The 7,304-nt window shown below is 36.6% G+C and overlaps 1 pseudogene; it reads left to right on the forward strand.

Annotated features, from left to right (window-relative positions):
- Positions 1–999: 999 nt before the first annotated feature.
- On the forward strand, positions 1,000–2,079 carry LOC103682479 (annotated as a pseudogene).
- The last annotated feature ends 5,225 nt before the right edge of the window (positions 2,080–7,304 follow it).

Raw genomic sequence — 7,304 nt, forward strand, 5'->3', positions numbered from 1 at the left:
AGATGACAGGGCATCTGGTTTGTTGGACTTTTATTAAAATCTTATTTTTATGTTCAAATCAATTAAAAATTTCATATGCACTGGGAAGGAGAATATTTCTGTGATATTTATGAGTAAATTTTTATATTTCTGTTTACTCTTGACCTTTGCCAAAGTCATAGATCTGAAGATATAATTTCTTCCATTTCTATCAAATAGAAAGGTCTTTACCTCTCATTCAGTATGAAATGTCTTCCTGTCTTTGGTCTCTTAAAGTTCTGTTGATATTAATTTAAAGAGATAAATCTGTCCTATATAAATTCAATATTCCTAAAATTCTCAGAATAGGAAATGAACCTCTGATGATTTTAATGTGCTAAGCTTATATAAAATTACTTGCAGTGACACTAAAAAATATTTGAAGAATCCAAGTTCATATTAGTAAATTTGTGGTAAATAAAACTAACTTGGGATTTTGGCTTAATAAAAACAGCTGTATCTTTTCTTTGTCCATGTTAAATATAACACAAGCATACATTTTATTTTACTAGGGTTTGTTTTCCCTAAACTTACACAGGTTTACTGATTAAATAAAGTTAATAGTACTCCTGCATATTATTAAAATCAAGGAAAAACATAAAACTGTGTTCAATTGAATAATTGATCTTACAGATATCTTATTTCAATCATAATTATGTTTTATAGAATTTACATTTTATAGTAGATCATACCCAAGGTAACTTAAAGCCTTAGACTAATATTAAATTGAACTAATTAATATCCATTAGGCCCTTAATCTTTAGGCTACTTTTGCTTAACATTGTAGCTTTGGATCATATTAATGAACATACTTATTTTTACTATTTTAAGAAATTACATAAAGGATAGATGTGGGCCACCAATGGAAACGGTTGAGAGAAATGTGGCCTCCCATTCCTGAAAAGAGCCACTTATTCCTCTTCACTACCAGACCCTGCAAGCACTGGAGTCAGTGCTACTGTTGCCTGACAGGCATTTAAATCAAACATGACTGAGATGGATTGGGTTATGATACATAATAGTCCAAATCAGCTAGTGATGGGACAGTACAACTTGGACTGCCATTTGGTTGCAGCAAAGAGGAAATAGTTCAGTCCTTTCAAGGGTTAAAAATCATGCCAAATGGAATAACACTGAGGATGGATTACCAGGAGAGAAGCACAAGGAGGCCTTCCTGCAATTTGCTTCAAAGAAGACAGCAGAAAATGCACTGGGGAAACACAAGAAAAGAACAGGGCACAGGTATATGAGATCTTTAGAAGTAGCAGGAATGAAATCAAAAGATTTTATGATCCACCAAGAAGATTGATGGGGTAGCCACCAGGACCATAAGACAGACCAATAGGAGGAAAAGGGGGCTACTATAGAGCTAGGCAGGGAAGTATGTACAACAGAATGCCACCAGGAGGGGATGGATATGATCACAGTTATGGAGATTTTGATGACTATGGTGGCTATAATAATTATGGCTATAGAAATGATGGCTTTGATGACAGAATGAGAGACGGAAGAAGTATGGGAGGACATGGCTATGGCAGAGCTAGTGATAGTGGTCATTTTATATATATGAGCGGATCATCTTTTCATGAAGCAGAAAATGACATTGCAAATTTCTTCTCAGCACTAAATCCAATCCAAGTTCATACCGATATGGCAGCTGATGGCAGAGCAACAGAAGACATAGAATTTGTGACACATGACGATGCTGTAGCCACCGTGTCTAAATATAAGAATAACATGCAACATTGATACATTGAACTTTTCTTGAATTCTCCTGGAGGCAGCTCTGGAATGGAAGGTTCTGGAATGGGAGGTTATGGCAGAAAAAGAATGGATAATCAGGGAGGTTATGGATCCCTTGGAAGAATGGGAATAGGTAACAATTACAGTGGAGGATATGGTACTCAAGATGGCTTGGGTGGTTATGGCCATGGTGGTGGAGGCAGTGGAGGTTACTGTGGGCAAGGAGGCATGAGTGGAGGTGGATGGCACGGGATATATCAAAGCATAACCACCAACATAAAAGTCATGACAAGTGTCTTGTCTACTAGAATTCCTTAAAGATTTAATTTCTTTTGTATTTTAGGAACTCTATAATGACTGAAGGAATGTGTTTTCAAAATATTATTTTGCAAAGTAATAGATTCTGATGGAAAAAAATGCTTTCTGTAGATATTTTTTAAAAACATTTTTTATTTAAATTCAATTAACATATAATGTATTATTTTTTTCAGAGGTACAGGACTGTGATTCATCAGTTGTATATAATACCCAGTGCTCATTACATTGCATGCCCTCCTTAAGGTCCTTGCCCAGTTACCCAATCCCTCCACCCACCCCACCTCTCCAGCAACCCTCAGTTTGTGTCCTATGATTAAGAGTTTCTTATGGTTTGTCTCCCTCTCTGGTTTCATCTTGTTTTATTTTTTCCTCTCTTCCCCTATTATCCTCTGTATTGTTTCTCAAATTCCAGGTATCAGTGAGATAATTGTCTTTCTCTGACTTATTTCACTCAGCGTAATACCCTCTAGTTCCATTCATGTCATTGCAAATGGCAAGATTTCCTTTTTTGATGGCTGCATAATATTCTACTCTGTATATATACCAACTCTTCTTTATCCATTCAATCTGTCAGTGGACATCTGGGCTCTTTCCATAGTTTGGCCATTGTGGACAGTGCTATGAACATCAGGGTGCAGGTGCCCCTTTGGATCACTACATTTATATCTTTGGGGTAAATACCCAGTAGTGCAATTGCTGAGTTGTAAGGTAGCTCTATTTTCAACTTTCTGAGGAACTTCCATACTGTCTTCCAGAGTGGCTGGAACATTTCCAGCAACAGTGTAGGAAGGTTCCACTTTCTCCACATCCTCACCAACATCTGTCATTTCCTGAACTTTAATTTTAGCCATTCTGACTGGTGTGAGGTGGTATCTCGTTGTAATTTTTATTTGTGTTTCTCTGATGCCGAGTGATGTTGAGCACTTTTTCATGTATCTATTGGTCATTTGGATTTCTTCTTTGCAGAAATGTCTGATCATGTCTTCTGCCCATTTCTTGATTGGATTATTTGTTCCTTGGGCATTGAGTTTGATAAGTTCTTTATAGATTTTAGATACTAGCCCTTTATCTGATAAGTCATTTGCAAATAACATCTCCTGTTCTGTTCGTTGTCTTTCAGTTTTGTCAACTATTTCCTTTGCTGTGCAAAAGCTTTTTATCTTGATGAAGTCCCAATAGTTGATTTTTGCCTTTGTTTCCCATGTCTTTGGAGACATCTCTAGCAAGAAGTTGCTGTGGCTGAGGTCGGAAAGGTTGTGCCTGTGTTCTCCTCAAGGATTTTGATGGATTCTTGTCTCATATTTAGGTCTTTCATCCATTTTGAATCTATTTTTGTTTATGGTGTGAGGAAACGGTACAGGTTCATTCTTCTGCATGTGGCTGTCAAATTTTCCCAACACCATTTGTTGAAAGACTGGTTTTCTCCTATTGGATATTCTTTCCTGCTTTGTCAAAGATTAGTTGACCATAGAGTTGAGGGTCCATTTCTGAGTTCTCTATTCTGTTCCATTGATCTATGTGTCTGCTTTTGTGACTACAGCTTTGTAATACAGCTTGAAGTCCGGAATTACGATGCTCCCGACTTCAGTTTTCTTTTTCAAAATTCCTTTGCTAGTTGGGGTCTTTTCTGGTTCCGTAAAAATTTTCAGATTATTTGTTCCAGTTCTGTGAAAAAAGTTGATGGTATTTTGATAGGGGTTGTACTGAATGTGTAGATTGCTCTAGATAGCATAGACATTTTCACAATATTCGTTCTTCCAATCCATGAGCATGGAATATTTTTCCATTTCTTTGTGTCTTCCTCCATTTCTTTCATGAGTATTCTATAGTTTTCTGAGTACACATCCTTTGCCTCTTTGGTTAGATTTATTCCTAGGTATCTTATGGTTTGGGGTGCAATTGTAAATGGGATCAACTCCTTAATTTCTTTTTCTTCTGTCTCATTGTTTGTATACAGAAATGCAACTGATTTCCATGCATTCATTTAATATCCTGCCACTTTGCTGAATTCCTGTTAGAGTTCTAGCAATTTTGGGGTGGAGTCTTTTGCATTTCCCATACAGAATATCAAGTCATCTGCAACGAGTAAGAGTTTGACTTCTTCTTTGCCGATTTGGATGCCTTTTTTTCTTTTTGCTGTCTGATTGTTGAGGCTAGGACTTTTAGTACTATGTTGAATAGCAGGGATGACGGTGAACATCCCTGCCGTGTTCCTGACCTTAAGGGAAAAGCTCTCAGTCTTTCCCCATTGAGAATGATATTCGCTGTGGGCTTTTCATAGATGGCTTTTATGATATTGAGGTATGTTCCCTCTATCCCTATATTTTGAAGAGTTTTAATCAAGAAAGGATGCTGCATTTTGCAAATGCTTTTTCTGCATCAAGAGAATCATATGGTTCTTGTTCTTTCTTTTACTAACATGATGTATCATGTTGATTGATTTGTAGATGTTGAACCAACCTTGCAGCCCAGGAATAAATTCCACTTGGTCCTGGTGAATAATCCTTTTCAGGTACTGTTGGATCCCATTGGCTAGTGTTTTGGTGAGATTTTTGGCATCCATGCTCATCAGGGATATTGGTCTGTAATTCTCCTTTTTGGTGGGGTCTTTGTCTAGTTTGGGGATCAATGTAGTGCTGGCCTCATAGAAAGATTTTAGAAGCTTTCCTTCCATTTCTATTTCTTGAAACAGCTTCCAAAGGATAGGTATTATTTCTTCTTTAAATGTTTGGTAGAATCCCCTGGGAAGCCATCCAGCCCTAGGCTCTTGTTTGCTGAGAGATTTTTGATTACTGCTTCAATTTCCTTGCTGGTTATTGGTCTGTTCAGATTGTCTATTTTTTCCTGGTTCAGTTTTGGTAGTTTATACATCTCTAGGAATGCGTCCATTATCTCCAGATTGTCTAATTTGTTGGCATATAGTTGCTCATAATATGTTCTTATAATTGTTTGTATTTCTTCTGTGTTGGTTGTGATCTGTCCTGTTTCATTCATGATCTTATTAATTAAAGGATCATTCATGATCCTTTCACTTTTCTTTTAGATAATTCTGGCCAAGGGTTTATCGATCTTATTTCTTTCAAAGAACCAGCTCTTAGTTTTGTTGATTTGTTCTACTGTTCTTTTGGTTCCTATTTCATTGTTTTCTGCTCGAATCTTTACTATTTCTCTTCTCCTACTGGGTTTATGCTTTATTTGCTGTTCTTTCTCCAGCTCCTTTAGGTATAAGGTTAGGTTGTGTATTTGAGGACTTCCTTGTTTTGTGAGAAAGGCTTGTATTGCTATATACTTTCCTCTTAGGACCGCCTTTGCTGCATCCCAAAGATTTTGAACAGTTGTCTTTTCATTTTCATTTGTTTCCATGAATTTTTTAAAAAGTCTTCTTTAATTGAATGTTCTGAATATATCTGTGAAGTCCTCTGTCCAGTGTGTCACTCAAAGCCCTATTTCCTTGTTGATCTTTTGCTTAGATGATCTGTCCATTGTGGTGAGGGGGATGTTAAAGTCCCCTACTATTATTGTGTTATTGTCAATATGTTTCTTTGATTTAGTTATTAATTGGATTATATAATTGGCTGCTCTCATGTTAGGGGCATAAATATTTACAATTGTTAGATCTTCTGGTTGGATAGACCCTTTAAGTACGACATAGTGTCCTTCCTCATCTCTTATTATAGTCTTTAGTCTAAAATCTAATTTGTCTGATATAAGGATTGCCACCCCAGCTTTCTTTTGATGTCCATTAGCATGACAAATGGCTTTCCACCCTCTCACTTTAAATCTGGAGGTGTCTTTGGGTCTAAAATGAGTCTCTTGCAGACAGCATATTGATGGGTCTTATTTTTTATCCAATCTGATACCCTATGTCTTTTGATTGGGGCATTTAGCCCATTTACATTCAGAGTAACTATTGAAAGATATTAATTTAGTGTCATTGTATTACCTGTAAAGTTACTTGTTTCTGTATATTGTCTGTTCCTTTCTGGTATATGTTACGTTGAACTCTCTCTTTGCTTGGAGGATCCCTTTTAATATTTCTTGTAGGGCTGGTTTGGTGATCGTAAATTCTTTTAGTTTCTGTTTGACCTGGAAGCTTTTTATCACTCCTTTTTTGAATGACATCCTAACTGAATAAAGTATTCTTGGCTGCGTATTTTTCTCATTCAGCACCCTGAATATATCATTCCAGTCCTTTCTGGCCTGCCAGGTCTCTATGGATAGGTATGCAGGCAATCTAATATTTCAACTGTTATAGGTTATGGACCTCTTTTCCTGAGCTGCTTTCAGGATTTTCTCTTTGTTTCTGAGATTTGTAAGTTTTACTCTTAGATGTCTGGGTATGACCTGTTTTTATAGATTTTGAAGGGGGTTATCTGTGCCTCCTGGACTTTGATGCCTGTTCCCTTCCCCAGAGTAGGATGTTCACCACTATAATTTGCTCTAATATACCTTCTGCCCCTCTCTCCCTTTCCTCTTCTTCTGGGATCCCAATTATTCTAATATTGTTTCACTTTATCATATCACTTATCTCTCAAATTCTCCTCTTGTGATCCAGTAGTTTTTTCTCTTTTTCTCAGCTCCTTTATTCTCCATCGTTTGGTCTTCTATAACATTAATTCTCTCTTCTGCTTCATTTATCCTAACAGTTAGAGCCTCCATTTATTATTGCATCTCATTAATAACCTTTTTTATTTCAACTTGGTTAGACCTCAGTTCTTTTATTTCTCCAGAAAGGGATTCTCTAGTGTCTTCTATGCTTTTTTCAAGCCCCACTAGTGTCTTTATAATCGTTATTCTGAACTCTATTCTGACATTTTACTTATGTCCATACTGATTAGGTCCCTGGCAGTCAGTACTGCCTCTTGTTCTCTTTTTTGAAGTGAGTTTTTCCATCTTGTCATTCTTGCAGAAAGTGGTTGCTTTTCTATTCATAGTGTTGTAGCTATCTTATCTTAGATCTCCAGTTGAGTTCTCAGGTGTTCAGAATGATTTGATAGCTATCTAGCTCAATTTCTGGGACCAGACGAAATTAAGGTCTCCTACTCCTCCACCCTCTTGGAATCCTCTCCTTTCTGAGGTTTTATTTGTTGCATACTTTGACATAAAAATAAATTTTTATATTCAAACCACTAATGTTGATACTTTTTACATATTAATTACTGCTAAGGTTGTGCTTTTTCCTAAGATTTGGGTTGATGTACTTTACTATTAGCTCTACAAGAAGT

The sequence above is a fragment of the Ursus maritimus genome, unplaced genomic scaffold, assembly GCF_017311325.1.
Source record: "Ursus maritimus isolate PB19 unplaced genomic scaffold, ASM1731132v1 scaffold_27, whole genome shotgun sequence".
NCBI classification, from domain to species: domain Eukaryota; kingdom Metazoa; phylum Chordata; class Mammalia; order Carnivora; family Ursidae; genus Ursus; species Ursus maritimus.